Below are 22,509 nucleotides of genomic sequence, written 5' to 3' on the forward strand. Positions count from 1 at the left end.
GTGCAATCCACTGTGCTTATTTAACTCAGAGAGTGTACAAATGGAACCGAATGGACCCGTATGGGTCCATTCGGTTTCATTTTGTACACTCTCTGAGTAACAGACAGAACCAGTGGTGCGTGGTCTACTCTCTGGACCCACACCCAGCAGCCTTTACACAGCAACGACTCCAACAGAAACACGATAGTCTCCTGAGGCGCAGCGAGCTCCGCAGCCATCGCTGCAGTATCTATGACAAGAAGCCACGGCTGGCTAATCAACCGGCCCAGAGACAAAGACCATGACAGATTGGGGAGAAATGTGCTGGCGATTGCGGCTTGGAGGCAATGTGGTGGTATAGTGCTGCTCCGCTATATGAGCGCATGGGAAATAATGTGATGACATTCCTTCCTAAATAACCTACTGTACTGTTAAAGCAGCACTTAAGCCATTTTTCAACCTCATCTTCCTATAATCTGGTCCTCACTAATGCTCATTATAAGATGGCACACTTTCTGTCTACTCACTCATGGATTTGACTGTGGGCGGTTCAGAATCCTGCCTCCCAGTGACATCATCAATGGGGATTCCAAGCTAATAGAAAACTACAGACCTTTCCCTTCCTGGAGAGTTAGCATGCTGAAATAGAAGCCATTCCTCTTGCATTAATGAGAAATATTTGTGAATTCTTGCTTGGAATGATCAAACCTGCCGACCAATGATGTCTTGGTAGGCAGGTTTCTGAACTGTCCACAGCCCTCCTCTGACCAGACAGAAATGGTGCTTATAATGAGCATTAGTGAGGGCCAATTCTATGAAGATGGGTTGAAAATGGGTGTGTGGTGGTCCTTTAAAGGAAATTATAAATCACTAAACTGCACATTTGGCTAAGCTCAAGTTCCAGTCAATGCCCAACCTGCCTTCCAGGATTACCATATATAACATATTTGTGGAGTCATATAATTTTTGGGATTAATGCAGCTTTAACTAAATAATGACAGATTAAAACCTTTTAGAGCAGTATAGTGACTCATGACCATACCATATACCAGTGGTTCTCAAACCTTTTCATGTCAAGGACCCCCAAATGGACACTTATTAGCCCGCGGACCCCCATTTGAGAAGATATGCCAGGAACCAACATAAGAGAAGATTTTTACGGCTCTAGCAGTGATTCTCAACCATTTTAATTTCAAGGACCCCCCAGTTTGACATGCATTAGGCTACGGACCCCCCATTTAATGGCATTTCTATCTCTGGGACCCCAATTTATACTGTAAAATCAATGTTAATTTAACTCAGAGAGTGCACAAATGGTACCAAATGGACCCGTTAGGGTCCATTTGGTACCATTTGTACACTCTCTGAGTTATACAGTAGACCCATAAGGGTCCATTTGGTTCATAAGTTAACTATCTATCATTTAGCTGGGGACCCCCTGGGACTCCCTCAAGGACCCCTGGGGGTCCACAGAACCATACACCACCCCACACACCCACACACCCAGACAGGGATAAATCCTATATCAAATCCCTTCCATGCTCAATAGGTCATCATGGCTGCTGTAAAGGAACCTGTGTTAAATAAATTAGGTCTTGACCCAGGGGTCCTTGGGGGTGGGGGGGGGGTTCCAGGGGGTCCCCAGAAAAAGTAGTTAACTCATTGAGTGCCAAAAGACGTCAAAGACGTCATGTGGCCTGACGCCCTGAGCGCCAAAAGGCGTCAAAGACGTCATGAAAAAAAAAATTCAAAAAAATAAAAGTTTTTTTTTTTTTTTTTTTTTGGAAAAACATGTTCAGAACCCAAGATATGATGATTTGAAGATTTGCTGCTCCATCCACTCCTTGTTTAACCTATAACTTAAAAAGGCTGTATCTCGCTTCCTAAGCACTTTTTTTTTTACAATGAATTTGAATGGTGGCACTCAAGAGCCAAAATTCAAAAATGAGCATGGCATTATTCTGGCACTCAATGAGTTAATGTAGCATCACAATAATTTTAACCACTTTAATCATTTATATGTTGGGCTATAAAAAAAAATAGCAGATCTACTGTACAAGCTCACAGCGCGTCACTTCGTGCCGCACTCTGAGCTTGTACATCTGCTCCTTTTGAAAACCTTTTATATATATTTATATTATATAATATTTTTGATATTTTGAATAATTTTGTAAAAAGAATATTTTTGTACACACATCGTCGCTTCGTGCCGCGTTTGGAGCTTGCAGGTCTGCTGTAGTATGATCAAGTATTCATTTAATTTACGAAAAAACAAGTTAGAATGTGGAGATAACAGGTTTCTGCCTGACAGCAACGATACAGTATAGGACTAAAGTGGTTTTAACATCTGACCCTTCATTTAACCCCAAGTGGAAAGATTAATGGATGACATCTGTGTGTGGGAGGGATGATCACTGTCCGTGTGTGTGTGCGCGTCCGTGCATGTGTGTGTTTAATGGACTGGGGCTGCTAGGTAGGAGATTGGTTGCCCTTTTTCGTAGTTCTCTAACCAGCCTAATGGGGAGAATGAGGGGCTTGGATCTTATCAGCAACACCTCAGCTAAAACATCTCTCTCTCGCTCGCTCGCTCGCTCGCACGCACGCACGCACGCACACACACACACACACACACACACACACACACACACACACACACACACACACACACACACACACACACACACACACACACACACACACACACACACACACACACACACACACACACACACACACACACACACACACACACACACACACACACACACAGCTGTGTGCAGGCATCAGGCATGCACACATGGAAGTAAGGTTGTCTGCTTCTTCTCGCTTATTCGATTAACCTACGTTGAGCTAGATTAAGTCGGTTTATTGACTCCAAAATGTCGGTTACGATATTATATTTCCGGTTAATTGCCCCAGCCCCGTTTCAGGTATGCGTAAACGCACTTATAGCCAACACGCATTTTCTCTAAAGCGGTAATATTTTCCCCCGCTGTGGAACTAATTTGCCTCCTCCTTTCATTTCAATGGTATGAGTCAAGTTGCATTGGCGCAGTAATTAGGTTGTGGTCTAGCGCTGTAACTCCCCATTTAAAATCCCATTTAAACCCTATATTCCCCCAAGATGGTGGAGAATGCCGCGGTAGAAGACGGGTGCCTGGGCTCCTTTCAGGAGTAATTTTCCACTTCCCCTTGTGGGTATTGAAGTCTTTTCAAATAAAGCCTGAAGGCTGGCAGGAAGGGCCTGCATGCCACCATACAACGTGTGCCTCAAGGTCTGCACCATATCCACCCCCCCCCCACCCCGCCTCCCCCCCAACACTCACAGTGTCTTTAATAGCTATTAGAATGTTTATGTCTGCGCTGCTCTGTGTTTAATCATGAGCGTGTGCGTGTGCGTGCGCGTGTGCGAGTGTGAGTGTGTGTGTACCATTGTATGTGTGTGTGCTAGAAGCTAAGCAGCAGTGAGTGCCTACGTAAGGCAGCGTGTGCAAGCTGTGTGTGTCTGCTATTTTTTGCAATTTTTGAAACATTTTTCAAAACTGAATTTAGAAAAAAATGACTATGCCCCAAATATGGATGTTAAAAGTTAAAAATAGACACACATTTTTGATTACCTATTATGACTGCACCCTATGTGGAGATGTGAATATGATGCTAGTTTATTACACTTACTACATTATGCTATACATAATGTATAAATCTTTTGATTATTTGACTTGTTTCCATCCTGTGCTTTTCTCCTAGTAACGACGGAAATGATGCAGCGCACAAAAGACACAACGTGTAAACATAGCACGGTATGATATGAAATAGTGCAAGATGACAGGACAGGATACAGTAGCATGTATATATTCCTACATGAATACAGGAATATATTCCTATTGGAATATACAGTAGAATAGGCATAATACTATAGCATGGTATTTAGGATATGATGTATACCAGTGTTTCTCATCCTTTTTCTTCCTTTCAAGGACCCCCAGTTTGATATGCACTGGACCCCGGACCTGCATAGGATTTGTTTTCCCTCTGCACCAAATAAATACCCATGAATTCAATGCTTCATGGGGTGTGTAATTGATAGAAAATAAGATTTTTGGGGGGTGAACTACTCCTTTAAAGTTCTATATTCTGATAGTAATCACTGCTATAAAGTGTTTGTTCAGTTTATCCTGTATCCTTGCTGCTGTATCCTGATTGGATGAAAATGGTATCCCGATCTGAAAATGCATTTTCTGTTTACTAAAGATCTACATTATAGAGAGCTGGGAAGACCCATGTTACTGAACAAACACTCTACAACCATGAGTACTATCAGAATATAGAGCAATTTAACACTTATTTTAACAAAAAAAAGATCACTTAGTACCCTTTAATTCATTTAATTGAACTCTGAGACCCTTCAGGGTCCATGTGGTACCGTCTGTACACTCTCAGAGTCACAGTGCCATAAAAGGTCAATCTGGATCCCCTAGCGGACCCCGTACCAGATGTTGAGAAACGTTGTGCCATACATTATGCATATTCATGTGACATGACATGATTAGGTGACATGGGGGGTGTGTGTGTGTGTGTGTGTGTGTGTGTGTGTGTGTGTGTGTGTGTGTGTGTGTGTGTGTGTGTGTGTGTGTGTTGGGGGTATGCGTGTCTATCTAGAACCCAGCCCTCACTCCAACAACACCCCCCTCTATCCTACCCTCCCCCCTCCACTTCCTGTCAGACGAAGCGTGAGGCAGTAAATTACATTTCCTGCGTTTCTTCCTCTGCAGCCTCCGACACAAATTTGATTTAGTTGATGTGGAAGCCAGGAGGAGGAGGAGGAGGAGGAGGAGGAGGAGGAGGAGGAGGAGGAGGGGCCCCAGTGAGCATCTCACACTGCTGCTCTGATGGTGGCACGATGGTGGCACGTACGCACGCACACACACACGCACGGTCACACACACGCACACATCACATGGTGCCTGGCAGGCACACGTATGCAAACACTGGCACTTGCACAAACGCCCACACTGGCATGTACACACAAATTAAGAGAGCACGGGCACGAGCGCACGCACGCACACACACACACACACACACACACACACACACACACACACACACACACACACACACACACACACACACACACACACACACACACACACACACACACACACACACACACACACACACACACACACACACACACACACACACACACACACACACACACACACACACACACACACACACACACACATTCTCCTTTGATGTGCTGCCATTCCATGTAGAGCATGCATGTAGTGCATGTGTGCATACATGTGTGCATTTGTGCACGTATACTGCATGTGTGCATGCGTGCGAGTGTCTGTGTCAATTTGCACGAGCAGGAGACATGGGTTCCTCGCTTATAGATCTTCGAATAGCCTATGTATAAACTAGAGCTTAAAGGACGACTTCACCGCTTTTCAACCTATCTTCATATAATTGGTCCTCACTAATACTCATGATAAAATGGTACCATTTTTTTCTACTCGGCCTGTGTCTCATAGGAGGACTGTGGACAGTCCAGAAACCGTCTACCAGTGACATCATCGTTAGGCATGATTTTTTTTTCCCAACAAGATTTCACATTTTTTATTTAGATTTTTATTAACACGAGAACAATGGCTTCTTTTATTGCATTGCAACTTTCCAGGAATAGGAAGCATGCAGTCTCTATTAGCTTAGATTCCCCATTGATGATGTCACTGGTAGACGGGACTCTGAACTGTCCACAGCCCTCCTCTGAGACACAGACCGAGTAGAAAAAAATGGTACCATTTTATCATGAGTATTAGTGAGGACCAATTATATGAAGATAGGTTGAAAAGCGGTGAAGTCGTCCTTTAAGTGGATAATGTATGAATGTCTTGCAATAATAATCCAAATCTACAAAGCAACTAGTAACTAAAAGTTTTCAAATAATTGTAGTGGAGTAAAAAGTACAATATTTGCCTGTGAGATGAAGTGGGGTAGAAGGAATGATAAAGTACAGTACTTAAACGTACTTTACTTTTCCACCACTAATGGCCGAGTGACGCGGTTCTATTGGACGTGACAATGATGATGACACTGCATTCATTAGCATACAGAGGCGGGCTGATGGAGGCTGCAGGAATGGAAGGCACACAGTGGCTGAGAGCATTAACCCATTCAATCCGGGAACGCATACCATGTCATTTTAGATTTTGTCTATAACCGTTATTTCATACTTTGGCTATCCACATAGCAGATATACACGCTCGTATGGTGGCACCGTGTAGATCTGCTATTTTAGAAAAATCGTAAAAATGTGTGCAAATCTTTGAATATGTATATTTTTTAAGCGAATATTTGTGAAACATTTTGTTCTAGGGACCTCCGGAAGCAAAGATTTGAGTTACAAATGTATTATTTTTTATTTTTTTTGACAATTTGTGCAAATCTTTGAATATATGTATACATTTTTAAAGCGAACATTTTTAACTCACATTTTTGCTTCTGTGAGTCTACAAATGTCTTCTAAATCTTAACAGTTTTTTGATTTTGATTTTGCAATCAGTGGTTCTCAAACTCATTCATGTCATGGACCACCCAAAATGATATGTATTTGGTCGCCGACCCCCCCATCTCAAAATATTTAGTTCCAGGGACCCCCCCAGAAGCAAAGATCTGAGTCACAAATGTTCCCTTTAAAAAATATATACATTCAAATAGCAGATCTAAGAGCTCATAGATCTGCTATTTTTGAATAGCCCAAAAGTATAGTAGTTCCCGCCCGGTTTGAACGGGTTAACATCATCTCTCCACTGGTCTCATCACACACCGACATGCGAGTCACACATCCAGAGAGGGGAAGCACTTGAAGCACTTCTAATAGGCTGCTGCACTCTCTCTCACATTCAGAGTAATCGTTGCGGTCGGGCAGAAACCTCACACGTCCAAAAAACGTTACTTTTCAGGAAATGGGAAAAGGAAAACCAGTGTTCCAAAAGATGCAGTGATTCTCAAACTTTTTCGTGCCAAGGACCCCCAAATTGATATATATTTGGTCGCGGACGCCCTACCTGAAACGGTTTTGTGCTAGGGACCCCCAGAAGAGAAGATTTATGTAAAAAAAGATATATATATATATATATATAAATTAGTCAACATTTTTCAAACATTTTCGAGATTTCGCAGTGCGACACCAAGTGTATATCTGCTATTTTTGAAAAGCACAAACTAGGGGCGCCGGAGGCCACCCTAGCCAAAGTATAAAATATGGATAAAGTGGTTAAAATCATTGTGATGCTATATTAACAAATTTAGCTGGGGGACCCCCTGGAACCTCCCCAAGGACCCATGAGGGTCCACGGACCCCACTTTGAGAACCAATGTTCTAATGGATCCAATGTTGTAATTTTGTCTGACAGACAGACTTAACCACGTGTTCCTATTTAGGGTGTGTCATTATAGGCAAATCTTCATCATTTCCCCCAAATGTTTAAAAAATAGCAGATCTACAAGCTCGTACAAGGAGAAGGGCATTAACTTACAAAACCATAAAAAAGTTGAAAAGTGGACATACAAGGTTTCTGCATGACGGCGATCCCTCTGGCATCAGCAGGACTCCCATAATCAGAGCACCCTCCTCCCTCACTTAACTGAGGAGAAGGCACTTCAAGTGAAAACTGCTCTAATGGCCGTGGTTTCTGCCGTCAAGTAATGGTTATGTGGAAAGATACCCAGATACCATTATGCATCCATGGCTTGAAATACTGGAGCTGTGCCCTTCAATGGTACAGTGGTTAGGTCACTTACAGCATAGAATTAATAATTTAATAATAATATTAAATGCATTATCTCTGGAATCACTAATGCTCTTGCTGGCTTGTCCGAATCCTGTCTCAAGACTTCCTCCTGCCTCTCTCCTACACGGTCTTCCTCTCAGCTTTCCTAATGTTTGTCTCTCCTACACCGTCTCCTGCTCAGCTTTCCTAATGCCTGTCTCTCCTACACTGTCTCCCTCTCAGCTTTCCCAATGTTTGTCTCTCCTAGACTGTCTCCCTCTCAGCTTTCCTACTGCCTGTCTCTCCTAGACTGTCTCTCTCTCAGCTTTCCTACTGCCTGTCTCTCCTACACTGTCCCCGTCTCAGCTTTCCTACTGTCTGTCTCGTCTACACCGTCTCACTCTCATCTTTCCTGCTGTCTGTCTCTCCTACACTGTCTCCCTCTCAGCTCCCCTACTGTCTCTCCTACACTGTCTGCCTCTCAGCTTTCCTGCTGTCTGTCTCTCCTACACTGTCTCCCTCTCAGCTCACCTACTGTCTCTCCTTCACTGTCTCGCTCTCATCTTTCCTGCTGTCTGTCTCTCCTACATTGTCTCTCTCTCAGCAATCCCCACTGTGGCCCCACAGCAGAGGAAATGTAAAGTCTCCCAAGACAATTGTGAAATCTTTCAACTGTGCTGCTGTACTACACAGAGCACTGAGCCTGTTGGGTCTATCACCGTCTGGAATGGAAATGGCTTCTCTCTGGGGACCAGCGAAGCCCTGTAGAGGGTGCTGCGGTCAGCCAAGTGCACCGTGGGGACTTCGCTCCCCTCCATGCAGGCAGGGGAGCTCCCTACTCCAGGGGAGATGCCTGAGCAGGCCTATAGAAGCATTATCAAGGACCCCCTGCACCCACCCCGGCAATGGACTGTTTGTGCGGCCAATCGCCTGTGTGCTGCCACAAAACCACCACAAAAGAGACTCAGAAAGAGGTTTTCTTTTTTCTCTCTCTCTCCCTCAAGCCATCAGAGCTCTGAACAAGGACCCAACTGCCTTTAAACTGTAATTACCCGCTCGCCGCGCAGGCTAGCCGTCCTCCTCACAGAGTCTGTGAGCGCTTTCATTTTCCATGACAATGCTGCTGCTTTAGTGCTGCACGATTCTTGCTCAAATGTGAATCACGATTTTTCCTCCATAAGAATTGAGATCACGATTCTCTTGTAAATATAAAAATATTAAGCAAAAAAAAAAAAACATTCTTTTTTTTTTTATATTGAAAAAAAAATTGCCATAATTTAAAATCGAGATTGCATAGGTGTCTGAATCGAGATCACGATCTTTTTTCGATTAATTGTGCAGCACTAGCTGCTTGCTGCTATGTTAGCTCATCCATCTGCTGCATGAAAGTATATCTGTATACTGTTTAGTTGCGACTATATTCATCCATTTATATTCTCTATATTTTATTCTGTATATTTTCTTTTTGGTGGCAACATATAGATATACGAATACTCCTCAGGGAAGGTGCTATTCCAAACTCGCAATTGTATATCGTCTCTGTCGGGTGGAAACCTCACATGTCCAAAACTGTTACTTTTTAGGATTCAAATTCAAAAATATCAAAAGTAGCAGATCTACAAGCTCAAAATGCGGTGCGAAGATCTGCTTGTGGACCTGCTACTTTTGATGCTTTTGTGTGACGCTGTATGAGTAGGGCATTAACTTACGAAAAAACACCAAAAGTTCAATGACAGTGACGATATGCAAGTCTATGGTAATAGCCTACCTACACCAAAGGCCATCGATGCCAACATGTGTTTGTTTGTTTTTTACACAGGTTATTTACATTTCTATACTTTTACACTTAAAGTAATACTAGGTAACGTTTTCAGTAAAACTAAAGTTAAATTGTATATCTTTTGTGAGTGGCAAATGTTTCACAACACCCACTCCAAGAATTTCACCCCCGAAAGCCTTTTATTTATATATTTTCTATTGAACGCCGTCGAGCATGACGTTCCCTCGAAAATGACGTAATCTGGCCGGAAATGGAAGCGGAAATCCACAGGGTTCCTGTTTGGCCAGGAACTACCGCGCCGGTTTCCTGTTTGGCCAGGAACTACCGCGCTAATAACAAAAGGAAACTCACGCTGATTTTAAGAGATTGTATGATTTGAAGAACGAAAAAAAACAGAAAAAGAAAACACAGCTCACGGTAACTAAAGCTCCACTGGCTAAGAGAAACGATCCACAGATCGTATAAAACAATTAAAAGAACGCTTTTTGAAACACTTCCGTCTTCCGGTGAAAACGAATGGAATTCTGGGTAACAGAGGATAAACGAACGGCCTGCAGTGACGGTAATGACCAGCAGAGGCTGCTAAAAGTATTTTTTTGGAAATTTGCACAGAACAACTTTAAGTACCTTATTACCTTTCATTATGTTAGTACAGTGTGCCAGAGTGTGCAACACCTGCATTTCATTGCACATACATGTAGAAATATATTGTCTGTCTGTCCTACACTGTCTCCCTATCAGTCTTCCTGATGTGTCTCTCCTACACTGTCTCCCTCTCAGCGTTCCTACTGTCTGTCTCTCCCGCATTGTCTCTCTCTCAGCTCTCCTACCACCCGTCTCTCCTATGCCGTCTCCCAGACAGATGTTTTGTTCACAAACATTGAGACTGCACTCGCAGGTGCCGGTTTCATGTAATCAATTCCCTACAGATCCCCAAACCCATTGTTTTGGGGAGCGTTGGTTTCAGTTCATTCAACCTCCTCTTGTGTGTTGAGCTTGGAGGTCTGCTGGTTCTTATTAGTGTGACGTTGTCTGGAAATGCGTCTATAAAGATACCTTAAAATCTCACACTTGGACTGATTATGTTTGATTACTTGTGGTTAGCAGGTCAAACATATACTATGCAACACAACATCATGGTCCCTATAGCTTTCCTTTTAAATGAACACGTGGAAGGGAAGGAGAAAACGCACACACACACACACACACACACACACAGTACACACACTGGTCCATAGCAGCAGCTGTACCGCTGTATACGTTCCCTTAATTAGATTCCCACAGCATAGTTTATGTGGCTGAGAACACAAACCAGCTGTGTGTGTGTGTGTGTGTGTGTGTGTGTGTGTGTGTGTGTGTGTGTGTGTGTGTGTGTGTGTGTGTGTGTGTGTGTGTGTGTGTGTGTGTGTGTGAAAGCCTAGCTTTCTTTATACTGTATATATCTCTCTCTCTCTCTACCCCCCTCTCTCTTTCTCCATCTGTATCACTCTATTTCAGTGTAAGCCTTTGTGTATCTGCATGTGTGTCTGTCTGTCTGTCTGTCTGTCTGTCTGTCTGTCTGTCTGTCTGTCTGTCTGTCTGTCTGTCTGTCTGTCTGTCTGTCTGTCTGAGCATGCATTCGTTTACGTGTGTGTGTGTGTGTGTGTGTGTGTGTGTGTGTGTGTGTGTGTGTGTGTGTGTCTGTTTGTCTTTCGCTGTCACTGATGAAACTCATTTTATATCTCGCTATCATTTCAATCTCCTGGCCCTCGCCACATGCCCGCTGGGCCGGGCGGACACAACCTTCCACAGGTCACGCACGCACGCACGCACACACACGCGCGCGCGCGCACACATGCACACACACACACACACACACACGTCACATACTGTAGCATAACACGTAAGTCGTGCGTCACTTCAGAACAGTGTCACATTCTGCTGCAGTGAGCCCAGGTGTCCTATCCAAAGCCACCAAGTCAACCAGTGGTGGACAGTAATGCAATACATTTACTCGAGTACCGTACTTAAGTACATTTTTGAGTGTCTGTACTGTACGTGAGTATTTACATTTTTTTATACTTTCACTCCACTATACATTTCAAAGACAAGTACTGTACTTTTGACGCCACTACAAAAGTACATTTTATAACGAATAACCACTTAAGCCCCATTTAAATTTTAGTGAAAATAGCCGATCTACGACGCGTCCCCATGGGACACGTCGTGAGCTTGTAGATCAGCTATCAGCAGAAATTTCACAATTTCAATAGAGCAATGCATTGATATATAAAAGGCAAAATACTTTGTAATTTGCACTTTTGAATACATAAGTACGGTATTTCTTTTAAAGCAAGTACTTTAACTCAAGTACAAATTTGACTGGGCACTTTTCACCGGTTAGTTGAGTAATATTTGTAACAACAGTATACTTTGACGCAAGTACTAGGGGGTTGAGTACTTTGTCCACCGACTGCCATCATCAACAACACCAGACGTCACGGTGTACTGTCACAGCAGCACTGTTTGCCTCCATGCGGCGTCTGTTGACAGCGTCTCACTTTCAGTCCACTCAAGGGATCCTCGCCGTCGAGTCAATAAGGGTGTAATATAGTTTACTACTTTAATTGGACTACTACGTGTGTTGTCATCGTTTCGCCCTGATACAGTCAGACGATACGTCTCGGCGACAAGCGTCTGCATTAAGGCACGTTAATTAAAAGATACGTTACAAACAGCATCACGCTGCAAAATGCCAAGGCGCACCAGTGTGACACTGATGTCCCTTCTCTCTCTCTCTCTCTCTCTCTCTCTCTCTCTCTCTCTCTCTCTCTCTCTCTCTCTCTCTCTCTCTCTCTCTCTCTCTCTCTCTCTCTCTCTCTCTCTCTCTCTCTCTCTCTCTCTCTCTCTCTCTCTCTCTCTCTCTCTCTCTCTCTCTCTCTCTCTCTCTCTCTCTCTCTCTCTCTCTCTCTCTCTCTCTCTCTCTCTCTCTCTCTCTCTCTCTCTCTCAGTTGCCCAGGTGACAGTGTTATCAAGGGCATTCGCCACAACAACTGTGACACGCACAGTCGGCAAATAAACATCAGCTCTCCAACCTTTGCCAAATCAACTCTCACCCTACACAGTACACACAGAAACCCTCTAGACTTGGACAAACGGACCTGAGTTGACTCTGTACTTGGATAGCTTTTTTCCCCCTTCTACATCAAATCTCTTTGCCAAAAACAGCCGATCTAAATGCTCACAACGTGTCGACATGTTGTGAGCATTTAGATTGGTTGTTTTTGGCAAATGCTCTCCCCAGAATATGGGTGCTGGGGTTGAATAGTTCTTTAAGAGGCTATATGGTTTGAAGAAGAACCATCACCTACTGAAGAACCCTTTCACTTAGTGAATGGTTCTTCATGTTCCTCATACGGTTCTAGAGAACATTTTTATTGTCACAGTTCTTTGAAGAACCACAAATGGCTACAAGTGACATTTTACCACTTAAAACCCTGTCTCACTCTCAATAGGTGAACATTTGCCGAAAATAGCTGATCTAGAAGCTCGCACCTTCATTATTTCCTGTGTGCATTCACAACATAGCGCCTTGCTTACCACACTACTACATGTGACCTGTATCAACAGACAACAGGATCATTTATTTTGATTTGCAAGTGCAAGTGCACAGCAGATTGGAGGTCTGATGTATGAGTGCAATTATCTTTCTACAACCATCCACTACCAAGAATCAAGAAGGAGCAAGTCCCGAGGCGACTAACCACGGCGTCAACAGAACCGGTACCGGGGTCTTCTGGACCGGGGTCCTGAAGAGTTTCTACAGGGGGGCCGTCAAATCTTTGTGTGATAGGAACCTTTTTTTTCTTCTTTTTTTTTACATAAACTACTTGAACCCTATAGCATCCCGATTCTGGGGGGAACATTCACTGAAAATAGCAGAGCAGACCAAGAACAGAGCCAAAGAATCCAACATATTAATAGAAAAGATAACAAAAAAACATGAATTTACACAACACTGATGATAGTGCTGCTGTCAAACAAGTCTATGAAACCATCTATGAAATCTATGAAAAGGTTGTAATCTGCAACACAATGTTATACAATAGTGGGGGTCCCTGCTTCATCTCTCTCTCAGCCAAGGGGTCCTTGGCCTGCAAAACGTTGTCCTATAAGGCAGGGGTCTTCAACGTTTTACAGCCCGAGGACCCCTTATTAGCTGAGAGAGAGCTGAAGCAGGGACCACCCCACTACATATTGTATAAAATTGTGTTGCAGATTAAACGTTTTCGTAGATTTCATCAACTTGTTTGATAGCACTATCATCTTATAAGATAATAATTAGTAGGCTAATCTTGACCCTTCACTCTGTACTTTGTTTGCTCTTTTTCCCACTACACCAAACCTCTTTGCCGAAAATAGCCGATCTACAAGCTCACAACGTCTCACAGCGCGAGGTGTTGTGAGCTTGTAGATCTGCTATTTTTGTCTACAGTTCTCCTCAGAACAGGGATGCTATATGGTTAAAGTGGTGGGGGAAAAAATCCTATCACATAGATTTGGCGCCCCCCCCCTGTAGTAACTCTGAGGACCCCCCTTTTGACCCCTGATTCTGAAGGCATGCATGTTCATGTATTTTCATCCCCACTTTGCTCTGAGAGAGACCTTTGGAGTCAGGTCTGCCAGGGGAAAGTGTGCTGATACTCAACGTGTGATTTCCTCCAAAAGAAACCCTGCTGTGTTTATTTTCATTTTTTAATGGGAGCAGTTTTCAAAAGCCCCCCCAAGCAATGGATTGTTCGCATATTTTTACATTTAAATTCTACCGTTTTATAATGAGGAATCTCATTATAAACCGGTTTCCACAATCGCTTTAGCTGATAAAACTGTCAAACAATGGATATTACTGATGTAGTAATGTCAGCCTAATAGACTGTATGGCTACAGCCTGCCAACCTTTTCTATTCAAAGAAAATGTAATCGATTCATTTAGATCACAGACACTGGTGTAAAGTAACTAAGTACATTTACTCAAGTACTGCACTTATAAGCACAATTTTGAGGTATTTTTTACTTTACTGGAGTATTTCAAATGTTCAATGCTTTCTCCACCACATCTCAGTGGCAAATATTATACTTTCACTACTATAATTATTTGAAAGGTTTAGTTACTAGTTACTTTGTAGATTTAGATTATTAATACATACCAATAACAACTTCAGCCCCCATACACATTTCGGCCATTTGAAAATAGCAAATCTACAAGCTCACAATGCATATTTTTAATGCATGTCATACATCGGAAAACCTGTTAAACGGGACATTTTGATGCATAATGAGTACTTTCTACTTTTGGTACTTTAGGTACATTTTGATACCAATACTTTATTTGTATTTTTACTCAAGTACATTTTGAATTCCAGACTTTTACTTGCAGCAGAGTATTTCAGTATTGATACTTTTACTTGAGTAAAAAAAATTGGAGTACTTTTTCCACCACTGCACGCAGAGTGAGTTCTGCAAGAACCAAGAAGGCAAAGAGGGTTCTCCTACATGCAGCGATGCGATGCGATGTGACTTTTGTAAAAAATCGATACAAATACATCTATGATAGTCTTGATCCTATTAATCTAAACCCAAGACAAGGAGAGAGACCGCGAGGTAAAAACGCGTTACATTTTTTTTTAAATTCAGTTTCTTACCCGTTCAAAGTCCAATAAATCGCCCCCAAAATCGCGACCGGTAATAAATCCGTTTAATGTGTCAGAACTGATGTGACAAAGAAAGATCGCCTGGCAGAAGAAGCGACGTCGACTAAAACCTCTCCTCTCCTCTCTTCTCCTCTCCTCATCTCTCTCTCACAGGAGCGATGGATGGAGCAGTGTGCGCTGATCTCCTTCTCCTCCTCCGGTTGGTTTGACAGCCTCCCTCCTTCTAGCATGGAGGTGGCGCGCGATCGAGGCGCGTGCGCGATTACGCGCGGTTCCCTCGTGCACCGAGGTACGACTCACTACACACAAAGGCGCACCGACCGAGCGAATGTAATGGAGAGAGAGAGAGAGAGAGAGAGAGAGAGAGAGAGAGAGAGAGAGGGGGGAAAGGGAGAGAGAGAGAGAGGTAGAGGGAGGGAGAAGGAGAGGGAGGGAGAGGGGGAGAGAGAGAGAGAGAGAGGGAGAGAGAGAGAGGGAGAGGGGGAGAGAGAGAGAGGGAGAGGGGGAGAGAGAGAGAGAGAAAGAGAGAGGGAGGGAGAAAGAGAGAGGGAGGGAGAGAGAGAGAGAGGGAGGGAGAGAGAGAGAGAGAGGGAGGGAGGGAGAGAGAGAGGTAGAGGGAGGGAGGAGAGAGGGAGGGAGAGAGAGAGGGGCCTGTGATGTCAGGTCAAGGAAACCCGTTTTCTGACTGTCAAGGTGGAATGGAGAGATGAAATCTAATAAGGCAGCGATTACGGTTTAAGCAACGGTTTAATGTATGTATGTATGTATGTATGTATGTATGTATGATGAGTAGGCTTTGGCATAAACAACTGCTACAGATTGCAACACAAAGCTGCAACTAATTACAATAATTAAAGTGAGGGACAGAGAGACCTGATCTTTAATTTGATGTATCTGCAACACAGAACCTGGGTGTGAGGCGCCTTACTTCATGCTGGGTGTTTTTTGTTTGTTTGTTTCAAGGACCCCCAGTTTGATACCATTATTCATCTCTGAGACCCCAAGCTACACTGTAAAGTCATCAGCGTTAATTTAACTCACGAGAGTGTACAAATGGAACCAAATGGAGCCGAATGGATCCTCACAGGTCCAATTGAGTTCCATTTTGTACACTCTCAGAGTTGCAGGCCTGTTATATGAGACCATTTGGACCCTTGGTGGTCCCCTGATCGGACATTTAGAACCAGTGAAATAGGGTTTGTTACCACCTTAGGTTGTGCGGTCAAAACCCATTGCATAAATATTTGGAAGATGTTTGAAAATGTCCCTGAAATTGAAGGACATTTTCCTTATTTTCCTGCTGAACATATTTTTACATTTAGGCTACTGTAGGTTTGTACAGCCTATGTGTTAATATTGTTTTAATTAAAGATAGGGTAAGTGATTTACTTTGGTTAAAATAAGTGTTAAATAGCACTACTGTATATTCTGATTATTCAGTACTCATTGCTATAGAGTGTTTGTTCAGTAAAAGGAGTCTCCATGTCTCTCCAGCTCTTTATTAAACAGAAAATGCATTTTCAGTGCTCTCTCCCGATTGGCTTACATTTTGTCACCTACCTGAAAATGTACTATATTCTGTTTACTAAAGAGCTGGAGAGACCCCTGTGACCGAACAAACGCTCTGTAGCAAGGATTACTATCAGAATATAGTACGTTAACGTTTTTTTTTTAAAGAAATCAATTACCCTACCATTAAACGTACTAATTCATTAAACTAGGAATATCGCAAATGAAGACGAGGACGATTTTTGTTTTTAAGTCACTATACTCCACCATTTGAATTCCAGGGTGTACTATATACATCACAGCTCAACAAATCACGCTGTTGTTCTTTTTGCTCGTCAGATCCTCTAAAGGGCTCAGTTTATCTCGCCACATGGGGCTTTCGATTTTTCCGCACAATGTCTAGAAACGTCAGATGATGTACCAGATAGATGGCTGCACTGAACGTATAATCTGACACAAACCACTTATTCTGTTCTGCTACAGATGCAGTTATACAGTACTGTACAGTTTATGGCCACGCAATCAGACCAAAAAAATAGGGGGAAAAAAGGACAGACAGACAGAGTATATAGATAGACCGTATAGATCAGGGGTCTTCAACAGGGGGTCCGGGACCCCTAGGGGGTCCTCAGAGACACTGCAGGGGGTCCGCCAAATCTTTGTGTGATAGGAACTTCAACCCTAGCATCCCTATTCTGAGGGGACCATTTGCTGAAAACAGCAGATCTACAAGCACACAACGCCTCGCGCTGCGAGGCGTTGTGAGCTTGTAGATCAGCTATTTTCGGCAAAGAGGTTTGGTGTAGAGGGGGGAAAAGAGCAGACCAAGTACAGAGTGATTGATTGATTGATCAACAAAACCAAAAAACATGAATACAAAAAATGTCTATGAAATGTTTAATCTGCAACAGAATTCTATACAATATGTAGGGAGGGTCCCTCTTCATCTCGCTCTCATCTAGGGGGTCCTAGGCCTGAAAAAAACGTTGAAAACCACTGGTATACAGTAGGTAGAAAGGAAAAGGACAATTGGTAACAAAACTCCTTTCTGAGGGATTGCAGCTACGAGCAATAAATTCCTCACCGGGGCTGTATGCTGCGGTCCAACCTTGACAACAGAGATGTGCTTGTGTGCTTCTGTGACTGAGGTTGGCTCCCAGGGGACTGTCAGTGCAGGGAAATAACACTTCACACCTCCATAGAGGAATGTGTTGGATGGATAGACAGCTACAAGATGCTCACTGCTGCCACAGCTTAGTATGGGCCGGGTGGGGAGTGGGAGTGGGGGGAAAAGGCAAGAGATTCCCTGGCTGAAATATGCCATTGCAGTGTGGTACTCTGACATTTTCATGTCAAGGACCACTCAAATTGATGGCCTATTTGGCCGCAGACACCCCCCACCCCACAAGATTTTGTGCCAGCAGGGACCCCCATAAGACCCCCATTGGGTTGTTTAAGACCGGCAAAGCCTAACCTGTCATTTTAGATTTTAACCACTTTAACCATTATTTTATAGGTATTCAAAAATAGCAGATCTACAAGCTCATAGCGCGGCACATGAGCTTGTAGATCTGCTGGTTTTTTTTTAATCGTGAACGTTTTATGCAAATCTATTCATATATATATATTTTTAAAGGGAACATTTTTGACTGAAAAATATATATTGAAAGATTTGCACACATTTTCAAGATTTTTCCAAAAATAGAAGATCTACAAGCTCATAGCACGGCACTCTGTGCTTGTAGATCTGGTATTTTTGAATAGCCAAAGACATCTTAAAATGACACAGATGCCCCGGATTGAATGGGTTAAAATGTCTCTAAATGATTCTAAAATGTTTTTGAGAATAGCAGATCTACAAGCCCGCCAATAAAATGGTTCGACTGTTCCTCATTTTGCTGGGAGACCCCCCTGGAACCCCTTGCTGGGGGTCCACTGCTGGGGGTCCCCAACACAGCAGGCCCCACTTAGAGAAGCATGTGTGTGCCATTGGTGTGTACTCTGGAGCCTTCATGGAGCACACGTTGCATGAGAGGAACAGAGACTGAATATGAATGTTATGGATGCAGGTCACACACAAACATGTGCATCCTGTCACATGTAGGCAATACAGAAAAGCTATGATTTGAAATGCCTGTTTTGGACCTTACTGCCATTCAATATTCAGCAATATAGCTGTGGACAGTACTGTACTTCAGTGGTTTTCAACCTTTTTCGTGTCAAGGACCCCCAAATTGACACAAATTAGCCCACAGACCCCCATTCGAAAAGATATGCCAGGGACTCAACCATTTTGATTTATTGGGGTGTCCCAAACAACACTGTATCATCATCAATAATGTCCATTTAACTCTGAGAGTGTACAAATTTGTACACTCTCAGAGTTACAGACACATAAGGGTCAATTTGGTTCCTAACTATTAGTTTGGCTGAGGACCCCCTGGAACCCCCTCAAGGACCACTGGTTGAGAACCGCTGCTGTACTTAGTATAAAAAAATGGAGTATCTGTACTTTACTAAAGTTTACTTGAATATTTTGTAATTTTCTAGCAAGGGGAAAATAATGAATTAACCACTCAAGCCCTATTTCAAATATAGTGAAAAACAAATCTACAAGCTCACATAAATCTGTGACCACACCAGCATGTAAATGTGTAGATCTCTTAATAATATATATATATATATATATTTTTTAATCTGGAACATCATTTTTTGGGGGGAAATGGCAGATTTTTTATTTGTACTTTTTAATTAGTACTTTTGAATTCTTGAGTATTTTTTAAAAGCAAGTAGTCCAGTACTTTTAACTCAAGACAGAGCAACCTTCACTTGAGTATTATTTAACCAGGAGTATCTGGCCTATACTTTGACTCAAGTACTGTGGTACCACTGGTGTGGTCTCTGCACTTCAGAGTATTAAATATCAGATAATGGGCAACAATGGGCAAATCTGATAATAACTGGTCCATAAGTCCAATGTTAACAGGTTGCTGGGTGCCACCTGCTGGTAAGTTAGGGAAGCTCGCTCACAATGTCACAGCTTTGTTCTTGTGTGGAACATTATGTATAATACCCAAATCCTGAGCAAATTGTTAATTAACCAGAAGGCTAACATAGCATATTAGTTGCAGTTTATACTTGTCAAGCTAAAGTATTTAAATGAGATAATAGGATAATAGATAGATTATAGTTAAATAGCCTATTGATCCGTACAACTTTAGCTACATCAAAGATGAGGTTTCACTATCCCTCTAGTCTATAACTATGTACCACCACATTATATTTATTAAAGCTTGAGTATGAAATGCTGTGATTCTGTTATATATTGGTTGATATCTTATCTGCAGTATAAACTGGCTAAAGGGCTTCGGCATGATGCCAGGATGCCACCTCGGACCGCTGGCATTAAATCAAGTATGACAGGAGATAGTTCCAGAGAGAGAGAGAGAGAGAGAGACAGAGACAGAGAGAGAGAGAGAGAGAGAGAGAGACAGAGAGACAGAGAGACAGAGAGACAGAGAGACAGAGAGACAGAGAGACAGAGAGACCGAGAGACAGAGACAGAGAGAGAGAGAGAGAGAGAGGTGCTTATAGCCTTCCAACCATGATGGTTCTCAATTTCATGCTAGAGCGGTAATCTTTTTCTAAAGCATTGGTTGGAGATGAGCTTTGGGTGGTGGTGGGGGGGGGGGCTATGATATGACTGGACTATAAGAGGGACAAAGTAATAGAGTGGCGATTCTCAACCTTTTTTTTTTTATGTCAAGGACCCCCAGTTTGATATGCATTAGGCCAAGCGGATACCATTTCTTATTCTCGAGGACTCCACATTGTTAATTGAACTCAGAGTGTAAAAACAGTGACAGATGTGAAAAAACAGAATGAGAAAAGTAATTGAAAAAACACGGTCTCCTCACACATTAGGAGGACAATATCAGTCACCACCAGAACCAAGGACGGTTGTTTCTGATGAATCTAACATGGTTAAAAGTTACAATTGGTTTGTATAGGAAGGGGGGCGTGTCCGATTTACCCATTAAGACCTGAAGCTACAAGTGTCTTCTGAATCCCAACAGTTTTCTGAAAAACGTATGTTTCTATATCAGTGGTGCTCAAACTTTTTCATGTCAAGGACCCCCAAAATTATATGTATTTGGCCGCAGACCCCCATCTCAAAATATGTTGTTCCAGGGACCCCCAGAAGCAAAGATTTGAGTTACAAATGTTCGCTTAAAAAATACATATATTCAAAGATTTGCACACATTTTCAAGATTTTTCAAAATTATTTTACACTTTGGCTATTCAAAAATAGCAGATATACAAGCGTATATCTGCTATTTTTGAATAGCCAAAGTGTAAAATAATGCTTTTTTAAGCTCAAATCTAAAAATGACACAGATGCGTCCCAGGTCTTAATGGGTTGAATGAATATCAAATATCTAAATACTGAATCAAGCAACTTAAAAAAAAATGTCCGGGGTGCTCCCAAAAGGCTGAGTCGACAATAAAATCATTCCATTCACCCCAGACCTCCATCGCTTGGAGCAAACCTACATCCAGTGTCTTGCATCCAACCAGTCTTTCCCTTCACCCCATTCCTCCGCCTCCTTCACTCTTTCATCCAGAAGATTTAAGTAAATCATTTCAAGTACGTATGTACGTACAAGAAACACAAGGGAGATATGCTGTACTTTATTCACTAGCCTGTACTAGTAGCTGGGTTTGCTCAAGGTAGAAGACAGAGTGCTACATCTCTTAATAGGTCTGGTCTGTACGATACTGCTAGATAGGATCATTGCCCAGATACCTGTCAAACTACTAGAGTGAGTGATGCCCGCGGGCAAAACACCAGGAGACCACCAACTGACCACAGATTGCAATATGATCTGTTGAATTTCAACTGATAATCTACTAGAAGCTTTAACCTATTTAAACAGAGACTTTAGATAATCCATCTTCTAAATCTTTGTATTTCCTTATGTCGAGAGTTTATGGGTCTGCAGCAGTGTTGATTTTGACAGCACATTTATTTAGTTTTAGTCATAGTCTTTTGAATAAAATTCCATTTAGTTTTAGTCATATTTTAGGCACCTGAAATGTGCTACTGTTAGTCTAGTTTTAGTCGACTAAATCTACAGTTGATTTAGTCGACTAAAATGTATTTTGGTGGTGCCTTGATGGCGTCGTAATGGCTGATTTTACACTTGGTTGCATGCTGAAAATAGCCGATCTACAAGCTCAGAACGCGTCGCTGCGAGCTTGTAGATCTGCTATTTTCAGAGCACAACACCCGAGAGCAACCAAACTAAAATTAAAATGACTTGTCTTTTAGTTCAACTGGATCTCTTCTCCACTAGTCCCTCACTAACATTTTAGTCTAGTTTTCCATTTGTTGACGAAATTGTCAATATATTTAGTCTTAGTTTTAGTCATCATCACTTAGTTTTTATTGTTTTTATTTCGTTTGTGTCAGTGAAAAAAGGTAGTCGATCAACATTTTTCGTCATGGTTTTAGTTGACGAAAAGCCTTTCACTGCAGTTGAAAGGCTTTTGAAATTCATCAGCCACATAACGTGTTTCAGTGTTTCATTCTTCATTCTTTCAGTCAAGAGATATGCACTTAACATGTTGATAGCTTGTCTCATAGGATGTTATGAATGTACACAGTGCCACACAACAAAGTCCTAGGGTTCCCAATGAGGAAAGAATCCAATGCAAAAACAATTGAGGAGGGAGACCATTGTACAATGTAATATAATTGTTTTGATACCT

At 42.4% G+C, this 22,509-nt stretch overlaps 1 protein-coding gene across 1 annotated transcript in view; it reads right to left on the reverse strand.

Moving 5' to 3' along the window:
• enox1 (ecto-NOX disulfide-thiol exchanger 1) overlaps positions 1 to 22,509 on the reverse strand; it is a 168,160-nt gene that overhangs the window by 144,977 nt on the left and 674 nt on the right. The gene's annotated exons all lie outside the window — the stretch shown is intronic.

This window comes from Gymnoscopelus microlampas (genome assembly GCF_963454915.1).
Source record: "Gymnoscopelus microlampas genome assembly, chromosome: 17".
Classification (NCBI taxonomy): Eukaryota; Metazoa; Chordata; class Actinopteri; order Myctophiformes; family Myctophidae; genus Gymnoscopelus; species Gymnoscopelus microlampas.